Below are 16112 nucleotides of genomic sequence, written 5' to 3'. Positions count from 1 at the left end.
ATAGATCTTGGATCCTATATCAGCTCTACCACTTATTAACTCTGGAACATCATGCAAATTACCTTACTTCTTTGGGCTTTAGTTTTCTCATCTGTAAAATGAAAGAATAAACACAATTCTCAGGACTACAGTACATTAACATCAGTGCTATGATATTTACAGCAACTCTCAGTAATTTCCATGATTTCTATATGGGAATCTCAAAAATCACTACATATATGCATTTGGCACATTTAGTGGGTTAAATGCATAAGTTCAGGATAGCCGCAGAATTTCAGTGTAAGTGGAGTTTGAGGGCAACCATCTTGTTGGAAGTTTGTTAGTGGAAGGTAAGGGGCTTGTCCAAGGGAGTTGACAGGTACCTTATATAGCCTTGAGATAATATCATTCTGTCATATCACACAAAGCAGACATACTTGTGGGAAGTGTGTGTGTGTTTACTGAGAGAGGTAGCTAAAGACCTTCATATCCCTCCTCTGGTGTTACCATTGGCAACACTTGGTGCATAGCAGGGGCTGTGTAATTGTTAGTTTCCACTCTGTGCTTACTTGGATACCAAGTAGACTATAAAGGTAGCTACCCTTTCCTTTAAAACATTTATACTTGATTTATGTTGCAGGCATGGGGGCTTGTTTACAATACTGGAAACAACATAAACTTTGGAGCCAGAAATATCTTAGCTAAAATATTCTTGCACAAGATTCTTATTATCCTGGTACCTCAGCTTTCTTATTCTATAAAACTGGGTGAACAAAGACTATACTCATAAGATGTGGAGACCATTAAATTATGTTATATATACCAAGAAACTTGGCTAGTGCCTAATGCTTCAAGTTATTCAAAAGATGTAGCAGCTGGTATTAGTATTTATCATACATATTTCAATTTTTCTCAGGAATGTAGGTACTTTTATTTGTTAGATATTCTCTTAGCTCCCTGGGCTTTACTTCATTTTTCTGTTTTTAGTGTCATTTAAATGACCATTGCTATTCAGGCCCAGCAACCTTACCATTTTGACTAAGTTTGTTTGGAAAACAACCCAATTAGCTACTGGTACTTTGGCTTTAAAGAATCTCATGGTTTCATTGCAGACATTCAGGAAGGGCTGCTTTAGTCATAGAGGCTCCCAGCACACAGCTGGACTCCTGACAGTGACTGTTTGGCTGGCCTTTGTCCTACCATGAGCAGGATTCAAGTGGGGCAGCATGACCTCATATTCTTATAGCCTTATCACAATCACTTACTGTTGTTGTCTAAGCTACTGCCTTATCTCATGCACAGAATGGAGAAATAGGCACCTAATCCTGAAAAGGGAAACGTGAATGGCCATGATTATTTCTGTTCAACTCATCAAAGAAGAGATGAGATTGGCTAGAGGATAGAGCAGGAAATTAAATTCTCAAGTCCAGGAGGGCAGTAATTTTACCTGTTTTGTTTGGCGCTCTATTTGTAGAGTATGGTCTAGGATTAGATTCTCACTAAATATTTGTTAAGCGAATAAACATGTGAAGGTATGACAAGAGGTCTGGCACCAAGTTGCAGGTTTTCCAGTAATCTTTAGCTGGTCTCTTGGGTACTTCATTTTTAGAGAGAAAGAGTGAAGAGAGGAGTCTTTTGTCAAGCATTTGCATATATTCATCATATTCACTTACCTCATTTTGCTTAATTCTCACAATAGTGGTATATGATAAGTATTACTAGCTCTATGTATTAGGCAGGATAAATCAGATTCAGAGAGATTAAATATTTTTCAAGGGATTAGATTGCTCAAAATTGGTGGAGATGGAGATGGCCTCTTCACATTTTTTTGCAAAACACCCTCCAAAATTCGAGGAAAATAAATGCTTGCCCTGGTAGTCATGCTCCAAGTTGCTTCAAATGACTGGTTAATTCAGTTTTATTTTAAAAGTTAAGGGCAATTTGATTCCTCGTCAGTAATATCCAGTATGGTCTGATCTCAATTTTGGAACATACTCTATGTTTGCTATTTGTTTTCATGAGACACTTGGCTCACGTTCCCCAGGTTGATAAACTTTGCATAATGTCATTTGGCCTCTAGGACCTGGAGGTCACATTTAAAGATATTTACACATTTCTCCTGCATGTTCACTGTGAATTCCTGGGGTCAAGTTTGTGGGCAAGCATTATTGTAACATGCTGATTTCTTGAAACACACTCCTTCACACAACTGAAATCTTGATTCTTCTTCTCTCCGATTTCTTAACTTTTTCTTCTCTCTTCACCTTGCCCTCTCCTCTTCTTTTCCTCTTTCTCCCTCTTTTGTTCATTATCCTTCTTTTCTTCCTTTCTGTGGACCTGTCAGAGATTAGTAAATTATGTCCGCTTCACCATGTCTCTTCAAGTGAAGACAAAACTAGTGCTGTGCTTCTCAGGATCTCAATGGTACTTCCCCTAAGTGCATCTGTAATGTCTGTGTGTGTCTGTGTGTGTTTTACAACGGAGAAGGAAGAACCGGCCTGAGTAAGCTGTTCTGCAGAATGATTCTAGACTGGCCTATGTGTGTGAAGTTATGAATCAACTATGGTGATTCATATGATACAAGGAGGCTTTTTTGAAAATATAAATTAAAATATATTTATTGGTTATTTTGAATTCAACATTTTTAAATTCATTTTCCACACCTCTAATACATCAGCCCTGGACGAAGAATTAGAAACTTACTGGTTAAGATGCATGTTATGCATTTTCTAAATTATCATAGCAAAGCAATTTACCCTTTTAAGAATTAAAGATAGCAAATTTAACATTCTGAAAAAAACAGAACATGAAGGCTGTTTGTGTGAAAGAGTTAGTTAAAATTCAGAAAGGAATTGTGGATGATCAGGGCAAGATTTTATTCATCAATGACCATTGCAACTTTTGGAGCTCTTGGCTTTAAAGGGAGATGAAATCTTAGTACTTTCAGAGAGTTTTTGAAGTCCATAGTTCACAGTCATTTAAGAGCAAAATCACTTGGTTCAGGTTTCTCCCCAAATTTTCATGTTTTTAAATCTGCATCCTACATAAAAGTTGCAAGAATACAGAAGTAAATACTCCTACATCTAACAATTAGATTCACCAATTGTCAAAATTTTACCATAATTGCTTTATTTCTTTTTCACTGCATATGTAAGGACACCTGTATCTATCTATCTACTTATCTATCTGTTAATCTATCTATTTGTATGAGTAAAGATTCATGGATTCTTTTTAAATCAGTGGACTTTTATCCATTCCTATAATTATTTATCTAGCAAATTTGCCAATTATTACCAAAGGAAGCACTTTCCAGCTGACTTCTTGTTTTTAATTTAATTAATTAACTTTGAGGAAGATTAGCCCTGTGCTAACATCTACTGCCAACCCTCCTCTTTTTGCTGAGCAAGACTGGCCCTGAGCTAACATCCGTGCCCATCTTCCTACTTTTTATATGTGGGATGCCTGCCACAGCATGGCTTGCCAAGCAGCACCGTGTCTGCACCCAGGATCCCAACTGGCAAACCCTGGGCCGCCAGAGTGGAAAGTGTGAACTTAACCGCTGTGCCACTGGGCCAGCCCCTCCAGATGACTTCTTGATCATCTGAAATATTCCCATCAACTTTTGAGCACATCCTTACTTCCTGGCATACAAAGACGCACCAGGTTCACTTTTCTTGCTCCAGCCCTGGAATCAGCCACTTGGTACATATTAATAGGATACTGTATTTGGAAACAAAGATCTTGGAGTGATCAGAATGTCTCCAAGATTTTGACTGTGTCTACACTTCCAGAGAATTTCTTGTGGTACCAGTCTGTCCTGAGAGGTTCACAATATGTTGCAAAAGTGGTGAAGTCACTTTAGGGCAATAAATTCCCATATAGGACCAGTCTAGTAAAATTGGACCAAATTAGAGTATGGAATCCTCCCACTTCCTTTACTACAGTCTTCTTTTTGCTGTTTTTATCTGTTGCAAAGAAAAAGTCCAAAATCACTCTTAGAAGAGACACCTGGTGTCATATTGCTTTCCAAGAGAAAAGTGATGATCAGAGAAGGCAAGTGACTAGCCTTAAATTACACAGAAATTGAGTGGGAAAGAAGGGTACTGTACACCTTTCTTATGGGTTGTTATGAGGAGTGAGAAAACACATTTAGCTCAAAGCATGGCACGATGGAAGAAGCAGTAAATGTTAACTGCTCAAAATAGTTTTGTCTAGCAAAATGCTTAACAATAATGAGGGTGACTGCCACAAAATGATGCTGGGTCATCCTCTATCATTTTATTTCCATCAGTACCAAGTAAACCCTGAGGTTCTTATGCTATGCAAGGGCAGATGGTAGCACTAAAAATGCTTGATTTTGGACACTCTTGCCAACATTTGGGGTCTGGAATTAGATTTAATATGACTTAGAAAGAATATATTTGCTTAGACTTGTGGCTGAAGGTGAAATGTTCAGTGAATTTAAAATAAAGAGATGTGGAAGTGGCTGAGTGATCCAGAAGACATGGGGACAAGAGAGAATGGGGTGATTTAGAGAGTTATTGCAATAAGGTTCAAGAAACCCAAGTAAAGACCTTGAACTATTATGAGAATTAATTTTTAGCTGTATAGTAGTTTTTTTGCTTATTGCTCTAAGACTAGACCACATGACCACCTTGGCTTCTTCTCAAACACCTTTTTTAAGGTATAATTGATATACAGTAAACTGCACATATGTAGTGTATACAACCTGATGAGTTTTGACATATATTTATAGCCGTGAAACCATCACCACAATCAAGATAGTGATTGTATGCATCCCTCCCAAAGTTTCTTCATGCCCTCTTGTAATAATTCTCTCCCTCTTCCGCCTGAAGTCCTATCCAAATTCCATGCAATCACTAACTGCATTTCTGTTATTTTTCAATAATTTTATATAAATAGAATAATACACTATGTATTTTTTGGAGGCAGAGCCTGGCTTTTTTTCACTCAACATAATTACTGTGAGATTTATCCATGTTATAGCATATACATTAAGAAACATCTTACATTTTGAAGTGTCACAATTAGACATATTTTTAAAATGTCCATCTGAAAAATGTATGGAGGATAAATCAGAAAGTAGATTAAAGGCTAGGAGATTAGCTGGTAAATTTCTTTGAGAAGAGATCATACAAGGAATAGAAGAGTGAAGGAGGATGCCAAGGAGAAATTTCCAACTTACATTTTTATTAGGTAAGATTCCAATTGAACTATTTTCTTGGGAGGATGATTTTCAAAGGGTCACACTCCCTTATTAAAAATCTTTAATGGATCTTTTATGTTTCTTGCATAATTTCTAAACTCATTAGCCTGGTAGTCAAAATTTTGGCCCAGTCTATCTCCTACTGCTCCCCAACACTTGCTCTACCTCAGAAGAACCATCTTACCAAACACATTAATTTACCCCTCTGAAAAACCTAGCTTACTTCTGATTCTTATGCTTGCTCTCTATTTTATTTCTCCAATGTGCAGTAAGATCGCTTCTTCTCTGAGAACCTTTTAGCAATCAATCAGGCTGGAAATGACCTCTTTCTCCGTGATTCCATAATTTTACTGTACTCTTGAAAGATGTATCCATATTAGTAACCACTCCATGAGTGGAAAAACAAAACACAAATCAAATTGATTTAAAAAATGGAATCTATTTCCCCAAAAATTAACTTAAAAAGGTAATTAATTAATTAACTGAAAAGTCCTGAAGTACACATGCTTTTAAGCATGACTACATCTGATTGGCAAAAGTAATTTTTCCAAAACTTGGTCCTTGTCTATTTTTCTCAATGTTCAACTTGGTTCTTCTCCATGCTGGCCTCATTTTCAAGCATATTACTTCCTTGATAAATGCTAGAAGTTTGAGCTTTAAATCTATACAAATAGCAACTCTTTACTAATAGTGCAAAATAGAGACCCAGATTAACTCTCATTCTATGGCCTCAGGAAGAGAGATGCCAGGTTCACAGACCTCAATCCTGGATCCCACTCAAGAACTAAGACCAAGAAGTCATGAATCCACTTGATAAGGTTAGCTCCCTAGAATCAAATTTTTGTCAATTCAGGAGAGGTAGTTACCTGAACGAAAATATGTGAGTATTATTACCAGCAGAACAAAAAGTAAAACAGCAGATATCCACCTCTATAGAAAATATGCAGAAGAAGGGAAATCACCTTTAATTCAATCATACAGAGATGGCCAACTCCCTTTTACCTAGATGATTATATACACACATATCCACATGCACACATAAATGTACATATACATACATATGTATTTATACTTTTAATAAGAATTGGCAAATTAAATAATGTATGCTATTTTGTTTCCTGCTTTTACATACTTAGCATATTTTTATAATTTCCTCTCTGTAAAATATTCTTTGAAAGCAGCATGTTAAATGGCTACATAATTTTCCACACTGAGGATATAACATCCTTATTTTGCAATATCCCTATTATGGATTAGGTGATTCCATTTCTATTATGAATAATTAAGTAATGAAATCCTTTTACCTAAGTATGTATCTGCATTATTTCTGTAGAAGAAATGTCTTGAATGGGAAGTACTGGGTCAATGTGTTTGTTTTTAAAGCTTTGACACCTTTTATCAAGTTTCCTTTGAGGATTTATGCTCATTAGTTTCATTAAACATTTAATAATTGCATCCCTATTAGAATTTCAATGACATTTTTGATCTAAATAGGACAAAGAGTTCTAAAATTTGTATAGAACAACAAAAGAACCCAAATAATAAAAGCAATCCCGAGAAAAAAGAACAAAGATGGAGACATCACACTTCCTGATTTCAAAGTATACCACAAAGCTATAGTAGTCAAAACAGCATGGTACTGGCAGAAAAACAGACACACAGATCAATGGAACAGAATTGAGGGCCCAGAAATAAACACATGCATCTATGGACAGCTAATTTTCAATAAAGGAGCCAAGGACATACAATGGAGGAAAGAAAGTCTCTTCAATAAATGGTGTTGGGGAAACCAGAGAGCGACATGCAAACGAATGAAAGTATACCGTTATCTTACACCATCCACAAAAATTACCTCAAAATGATTCATAGACTTAAATGCAAGACCTGACACCATAAAAGTCCTAGATGAAAACAAGGGCCGTATGTTCTTTGGCATCATCATTCCAAGTGGATCCTTTTGAATATGTCTCTTCAGGCAAGGGAAACAAAAGGAAAAATAAATAAGATTACATAAAACTAAAAAGCACCTGCATGGCAAAGGAAACTATTAACAAAAGGAAAAGGCAACCTACCAATTGGGAGAAGACATTTGTAAATCATATATTTGATAAGGGGTTAATATCCAAAATATATAGAGAACTCATCCAACTCAGAAGCAAGAAAAACAAACAACCCAATTAAGTTTGTTTGGATCTGAAGAGACTTTTTTCCAAAGATATACAGATGGCTAACAGGTACAAGAAAAGATGTTCAATATAATTAACTATTAGGGAAATCCAAACAAAACTCCAATGAGATACCTCTTCATTCCCATCAGAATAACTGGTATTAAGAAGACAAGAGGGCCAGCCATGTGGCGAAGTGGTTAAGTTTGCACATTGCACTTCAGTGACCCAGGCTGCTCTAGTTCAGATCCTGGGTATGGACACGGTGCCACTTGGCAAGCCATGCTGTTGTAGGAGTCCCACATATAAAGTAGGGGAAGATGGGCACAGATGTTAGCTCTGGGCCATTCTTCCTCATCAAAAAGAGGAGGATTGGCAGTCATTAACTCAGGGCTAATCTTCCTCAAAACAAAAAGAAAACAAGAAATAAGTATAGGAAAGGATGTGGAGAAAAAGGAACCCTTATACACTGCTGGTTGGAATGCAAACTACTGCAGCCACTATGGAAAACAGTATAGGGAGTCCTAAAAAAATTAAAAATAGAACTACCATATTATCCAGCTCTTCCACTTCAGTGCATTGCCGCCAAAACATGAAAAATCTAATTCAAAAATACATATACACCCCTATGTTCATTGCAGTATTATTCACAAGGCATACCTCCTGGATTACATACTCAAGATGACAAATATATTCATCTAACATTTATGGAGGTTCCACTCTTGGCTATGTGCTTCACATCTGTTATTTTGTTTCTTCTTCATCACAGACAGGTAGATATTTTCACTCCCATCTCACAGATGAGAAAATTGAAGGTCTTAGAGGTAAAACACCTCATTCTGGATTTTATATTTAGCAAGGGACTGAAGTGGGATTTAATCCCTGGTCTGTATGAATCCAAGCCGTGCTGTTAACTTTACTATAGGTAATTCAGTATGGATAGTGTTAAATATTCATGCCTAGTGCATTTGGGTGACATGGGATGTGTCAACTATTTCCATCAATTATAAGAGTCCTTATTTTGCCCATTGTTGGCCTTAGTAATTCCAAGCTTGTAAAGGGAATTCCCTTCAGCAAAGATGGAATACATATTTTTAGGAAGGCTTTTTGAAAGGCTAATGGGAGAAATATCAAGACACAATGTTCACTAATTTATTTATTCAACAAACATTTGCCAAGATCCTTTTACAAGCTGGGTGTTGAGGACACCAAAAAGAACAAGACAAAACTCTGACTCTCAAGTGTCTTGGTTCAATGTGAGAGAGAAGCATTCATAGGATGTTATGATATCACAGAAAGAGAGGGCCCAAAATTGTCTTTGGGTATTAAGGGAAGCCTTGGTGGAGGAGACCCTAAGCTGAGTTTTGAAGAACCAAAAGGCCCCGCAACAGACTTTATGAAAATGGAGTTTCTTAAATGAAAGATTTGCCCTGCAAAGCTGATAGTGGGACATGATCACTGCCTTCTAGCCTAATCTATCTTCCGCAGATGGCCCCAAGGCCATGGATTTCCTGCACATAGGGATAAATGGCAAGTGGAGAAATATGGGCTCTTAGCTTATTCTCTTGCCCTGTGTCCAACCTCTAATAGAACATCCTCAGTATTTCCTTGATCATGAGCTCATTTTCCTTTGTCTATACATAACCACAAGTTTAATCAATGTTTAATTCTATATCCTGAAGCTACCTTATTTTCTTTTCCTTCACTCTTACCAATTTTTGAAAAAGTAGACTTTAGGTACTGCTCCAATTCTTATGCACCCACTTACTTCCATGTTAACTGACTACTTCCCCCAGCAACCACAGAAAATTCTCCCCTGGGTTACCATGATTACTTAACTGCTCAAACCAGGAGCTCCTCCTCAGTATTCAACCTCTTCATCTCGAGGCAGCATTTGGCCCAGTTACACAGCCTACTCTTTCCACACCTGGCTTCTGGATACTGAACTCTCTTGGTTCTTTGCCTTCTCCTATCATTCATCATTTTTTCTCCTACCATATGAGCACTTCCTAAGACTTATCCTCCTTCTCATGTACCTTTGCTCTTTCTGCAACAGTGTTGACTCACATTACTTCACCACAAGAGTGTCTCAATTTCTATATGTCAAGATCAGATCTTTTGCTGTGGCTCTAAATCTTACTTGGCACTCTGGTAAAGCCTATGGAATTCTTCTTGGAAAGATGTTTTAAAAACACAAAACAAAATATAGAATATTATTAAAAGGGTCAGGTATATTTAAAGTATGTTTAAAAATCTGAGAATCTATTTGCTCTGTCCAATAGAACTTTCTCCCATGATGACAATATTCTATATCGATGCTGTTCAAGACAATAGGCACTAGCTACATGTGCTTGTTGAGGACTTGAAATGTGGCTAATGTTGAAATGTGGTAACTGTGACTAAATTTTTAATTTCATTTAATTAATTCAAATTTAAATGTAAAAAGCCACATGAGGCTAGTGCTTAGGGCATAGGATAAGTGCAGATCTAGATATCTATTTCCTCATATCGGCTAGATAACAGTTAGTAAATTACACTCAATATTCCTCAAAACCTGTTGAATTCTATTCTAGAACAGGCTGTTATCCTGACATCTCTTTTAATATGAATGACTTATTTGTAACCAGGACCTCTCTCATCTTTTACTTCATTTTCTTATATGCCATTTTCTCCTAAAAATAGAAAAATATTTATTAAATATTCAGTATGTCTCAGGCAGTGTGTTAACTGTCTTCTATACTCTATCAAATTGCACAAAAAGTATGAAGCAGGAACCATTGTGTTTTATAGTTTACAATAGATTGGAGAGGTTAAATACCTTATAGGATATCATACTCATATTAACTGACAGATCCAGTTGTTTCCAGGTTTACAAAAAGTACTAATATTTCACGTAAGATCCACTAGACTCACTAAGAAGTCAGGTTCTTTGCACTTGGCTGAAATTCATTGAACTTATGATAACACTATGAGTTATCACATGGCAAGCAGAAGCTCCAAGTGGCAGTTATTTATGTTCTTAAGAAATAAAACTTGGGGAGATCTCATCAAGATGGTCGTGTGAGCAGATGTTGAACTCGTCTCCTCCTACCAACACAACCAGTTTACAACAATTTTTGGAAGAATTACCCTGGATTGAAAGCTAAAAACTGGATAAAAAGAACCCGCACGACAAGGGACTGTCCTGACAAAGGCAGAAGAGGCAGTAATTACTGCTGGAGAGGATAAAAGCCACCTTTGGGAGCAGCAGAGCTTCTCAGTTGGCCAGGCGGGAGTCACCCTAAGGTACGAAGCTCTCTCTGGAAGAGTGAGGTCCAGAGCGGTGGCAATACTGCTATATGCATCCTTAGGACTCTGGCCAACTGAGACGGAGGTCTCACCATCTGGCTTTGCTGGCTATTGACCGCAGCAGGGACAACCCCAGAAAAGCTATCAGCTGAAAGCCAAAAAGACCCGGGTCTTAAAGGGCCCACGCACAAACTCACTCATTGCAGCAACCTAAAATCACCAGAGAGAAGGCTGACTGTCCTTTGATGAAACAAGACTCACCTAGTGGGCTCTGGGGGCATCTTGGTGAGAGGAGGGACCTCTCTGGAGACTGAGACATTGGTGGGGGCCATTGTTCTGAGCTGGTCTAGGCATGCTGATATGGACACCTGTGGGGGCCATTGAGGTTCATCCCTTGGGCTGTTAGCCCAGGGGTCTACTATTAGTAGCCATGCCCACTAAAGCACAGATTTAATCCAGTTCAGCCAGAGCAGGCAACCTGCCCTAGGGAATGGCCCCACCTAACAGCAAGCCCTCAGGCTACTTTTCAGCCTGCATTAACTGGGTGCCTTCCTCCTCTGCAGGCAGGCAAGGTTGTCTGCCTCTGTGGGGCAGGGCCTGTGTGAGGACCAGGTGAACTGGGGGGGGCATAAGTGGAGAGGTGGGGGCATCTGCAATGGGGCATCAGGGTATGCTCCAGGGGGTTGAGAAAGCTACATAGACCAGGACTGTGTTGACAGTTATGTGGTCCTGTGGGGGGTAAGGTTTATCAGCAGCAGAAGACTTGTGCTTCACAAGTAGCCATAAAAAGGATCAGACATACCTTCCAAAGCATGAAACTATTGAGTGCCCCCATGCCAAGGGCTAGCCACATTCAGCTGCACTCCTAAGAGAACTGACAACAGCCTTGTTGGTCTGAGGCCTATCACAACTTTACACCCCTGAGCCTAGCAAGAGCTACACTGGGTACCAACCCAATTAAGAGGAAAACTTCAATAAGAGAGTGCTGATAGACTTTGTAGCCAACAGTGCTGAGGCTCCCCAAACCAGATTTACAAACAGCTGACCAGGGAAGGAAAGATCAGAATCCCTGGGTACCTGCAGTTGGAGCAACCCTGTCACAGCAGAAGGACACAAGGAGGTCACAAAGGGTTCACTCCTGGTTCTTATGGTCTGGTGATGAGAGGGAAGCACACTGCTGAGCCTCATAAGACATCTCATACACAAGGCCACTTCTCCAAGATCAGGAGACTTAGTCAACTGACCTGCTACAAAGAAAACAGCACAGAGAAAGAGGCATAATGAGGAGGCAAAGGAATACTTTCCAAGCAAGGGAACAGTACAAAACCCCAGAAAAAGGACTAAGTGAAACAGAAACTAGTGACCTACTCGACAAAGAGTTCAAACCAAATATCATGAGGATACTCACAGATATGTGGAGAAGAATGGATGAACACCGTGAGCACATCAGCAAAGAACTGGAAGATACAAAAAAAAAAAAAAAAAAAACCAGAAATGAAGAATACAATACTCGAAATGAGAAATTCACTAGAGGGACTCAATAGCAGAATAGAGGAAGCAGAAGAATGGACCAGCGAGCTAGATGAAAGACTAGAGGAAATCACCCAAGCAGAATAGAAAAGAAAAAAGGATTAGACAGAATGAGAACAGTGTAAAGGAACTCTGGGACAATATCAAGCGTGCTAACATTCAGATTATAGGGGTTCCAGAGGGGAAGAGACAGACAAAGGGGCAGAAAATTTATTTGTAGAAATAATAGATGAAAGTTTTCCTAACTTGAGGAAGGAAACAGACATCCAAGTTCAGGAAGCACAGAGAGCTCCAAACAAGATAAGCCCAAAGAGGCCCACACCAAGACATATTATAATCAAAATGTCCAAAGTTAAAGACAAAGAGAGAATCCTAGAAGCAACAAGAGAAAGGCCACAAGTGACATATTATGGGAAGCCCATGAGGCTATCAGCAGGTTTCTCAGCCGAGACCCTACAGGCGAGAAGAGAATGGCATGACATATTTTAAGTGCTAAAAGGAAAAAACGTACAGCCAAGAATACTCTATCCATCAAGGCTGTCATTCAGAATGAACGTAGAGATAAAGAGCTTCCCAGACAAGCAAAAATTAAAGGAATTTATCACCTAGAAACCAGTTCTTCAAGAAATGCTGAAGTGACTTATTTAAGTGGGAAAGCAATGACCACAAATAGAGATTTTAAAAAAATCCCGAAAAACAAAACAACAACAAAAACCAGGCGATAAAATCACTTGTAAGGTAAAAATATATTAAAGGTAGCAGATCAACTACCTGTGAAGATAATATGAAGGTTAAAAGACAAATGTACTAAAATCACCTATTTCAATGATAATAGGGTAATTGATAGACACACAATAAACAAGAGACAATATATGATTTCAAAAAAATATAATGTGGGAGGAGGTGAGTGAAAAAGTTTAGCTTTGAGAAAGATGTCAAGGTAAAGAGTCTATCAACTCAATGTAGACTGTTACATGCATAGAATATTAAGTAAGATCCTCATGGTAACCACAAATCAGAAATCTATAAGAAGCAAGAAAAAAAGTAAGACAAAAGAAATCAAACATATTACTAAAGGTAGCCATCAAACCACAGGGAAGAGAGCAAGAGAAAAAGAAAGGATTAGAGATGAACTACTAAAACACTCAGAAAAAAAGTGACAAAATGGCAATAAATTTATGGCATATTTATCAATAGCTACTTTAAATGTCAATGGACTAAATGCTCCAATCAAATGCCATAGGGTGGCCAACTGGATAAAAAAACAAGACCTATGTATATGCTGTATACATGAGACACAATTCAGACCTACACACACTCACAAACTGAAAGTGAAAGGATGGAAAAAGATATTCCACGCAAATGGCAAAGAAAAGAAAGCAGGGGGAGCAATACTTATATCAGACAAAATAGACTTTAAAACAAAAACTGTAATAAGAGACAAAGATGGGCATGACATAATGATAAAGGGAACAATCCAACAAGAAAATATAACACTTGTAAATATCTATGAACCCAACATAGGAGCACCTACATATATAAAGCAATTATTAACAGACATAAGAGGAGAAATAGACAGTAACACAATAATAGTAGGGGACTTTAACACTCCACTTACACCAATGGATAGATCATCCAAACAGAAGATCAATAAGGAAACACTGGCCTTAAAGGACACATTAGATCAGATGGACTTAGTAGATATATACAGAACATTCCATCCAAAAAACAGAGAATACACATTCTTTTCAAATGCCCATGCAACATTCTCCAGGATTGATCACATATTAGGCCACAAAACAAGTCTCAATAAATTTAAGAAGATCAAAATAATACCATGCATCTTTTCTGACCACAAAGGTGTGAGACTGGAAATCAACTACAGAAAGAAAACCAGAAAAGCCACAAAAATGTGGAGATTGAACGAAAGGCTACTGAACAACGATTGGTTCAATGAAGAAATCAAAAAATTCCTGGAGACAAATGAAACTGAAAACATGGCATGCCAAAATCTGTGGGATACAGTAAAAGTGGTTCTAAAAGGGAAGTTTATAGCAATTCAGACCTACCTCAACAAAGAAGAAAAATCCCAAATAGACAATCTAAAAGTGCACCTAAAGGTACTGGAAAAAGAACAACAAACAAAGCCCAAAATCAGCAGAAAGAAGGAAATAATAAAAATCAGAGCAGAACTAAACAAACTAGAGACTAAAAAAAACCGTAAAAAAAATTAATGAAACGAAGAGCTGGTTCTTCAAAAAGATAAACAAAATTGACCAACCCTTAGCTAGACTCACCAAGAAAAAAAGAGAGAAGGCTCAAATAAATAAAATCAGAAGTGAAAGCAGAGAGATTACAACGGACACCTCAGAAATACAAAAGATAATAAGAGAATACTATGAAAAGCTATATGCCAACAAATTGGATAATCTATAAGAAATGGATAAATTCTTAGAAACATACAACCTTCCAAAACTGGACCAAGAAGATGTAGAAAATTTGAATAGACTGATCACCAGGAAGGAGATCGAAACAGCAATCAAAAACCTTCCCCCCAAAAAAAGTCCAGGACCAGATGACTTCCTTGGTGAATTCTACCAAACATTCAAAGAAGATTTAATACCTATCCTTCTGAATCTCTTCCAAAAAATTGAAGAGAAAGGGGTCTCCCTAACTCCTTCTATGAAGCAAACATCATCCTGATACCAAAAGCAGACAAAGACAACACAAAAAAAGGAAATTACAGGCCATATCACTGATGAACATCGATGCAAAAATCCTCAACAATATACTAGCAAATCGAATACAACAATACATTGAAAAGATTGTACATCATGATCAAGTGGGTTTCATTCCAGGGATGCAGGGATGGTTCAACATCTGCAAATCTATCAACGTGATACACCACATTAACAAAATGAAGAGTAAAACACACATGATCATCTCAATAGATGCAGAGAAAACATTTGACAGGATACAACATACATTCATTATAAAAGCTCTAAATAAAGTGGATATAAAAGGAAAATACCTCAACATAATAAAGGCCACATATGACAAACCCACAGCAAATATCATTCTCAAATGGAGAAAAACTGAAAGCTATCCCTCTAAGAACAGGAACCAGACAAGGATGCCCACTGTCACCACTTCTATTTAACATAGTATTGGAAATCCTAGCCAGAGCAATCACACAAGAAAAAGAAATAAAAGGGATCCACATTGGAAAATAAGAAGTGAAACTGTCAATCTTTGCAGACGACATGATTTTATATCTAGAAAACCCTAAATATTCCACTAAAAAAAACTTTTAGAAATAATAAAGGGATACAGTCAAGTCGCGGGATACAAAATCTACATAGAAAACTCGGTTGCGTTTCTATACACTACAACGAAGTAACAGAAAGAGAAATTAAGGATACAATCCCATTTACAATTGCAACAAAAAGAATAAAATACCTAGGAATAAACTTAGGTGAAAGATCTGTACACCGAAAGCTATAAAACATTGTTGAAAGAAATCAAGAAGACACAAAGAAAAGGAAGGATATTCAGTGCTCTTGGATTGGAAGAATTAACATTTTTAAAATGTCCATACTTTCTAAAGCAATCTATAGATTCAACGCAATCCCTATCAAAGTTCCAACAACATTTTTTACAAAAATAGAACAAAGAACCATAAAATGTATATGGACCAACAAAAGACCCCGAATAGCAAAAGGACTCCTGAGAAAAAAGAACAAAGCTGGAGATATCCCACTCCCTGATTTCAAATTACACTACAAAGCCATAGTAACCAAAACAGCATGGTACTGGCACAAAAACAGACACACAGAGCAATGGAACAGAATTGAGAGTTCAGAATTAAACCCACACGTTTATGGACAGCTAATATTTGACAAGAGAGTGAAAAGCATACTATG

The sequence above is a fragment of the Equus caballus genome, chromosome 12, assembly GCF_041296265.1.
Source record: "Equus caballus isolate H_3958 breed thoroughbred chromosome 12, TB-T2T, whole genome shotgun sequence".
Lineage (NCBI taxonomy): Eukaryota > Metazoa > Chordata > Mammalia > Perissodactyla > Equidae > Equus > Equus caballus.
This window is presented reverse-complemented; position numbering follows the sequence as displayed.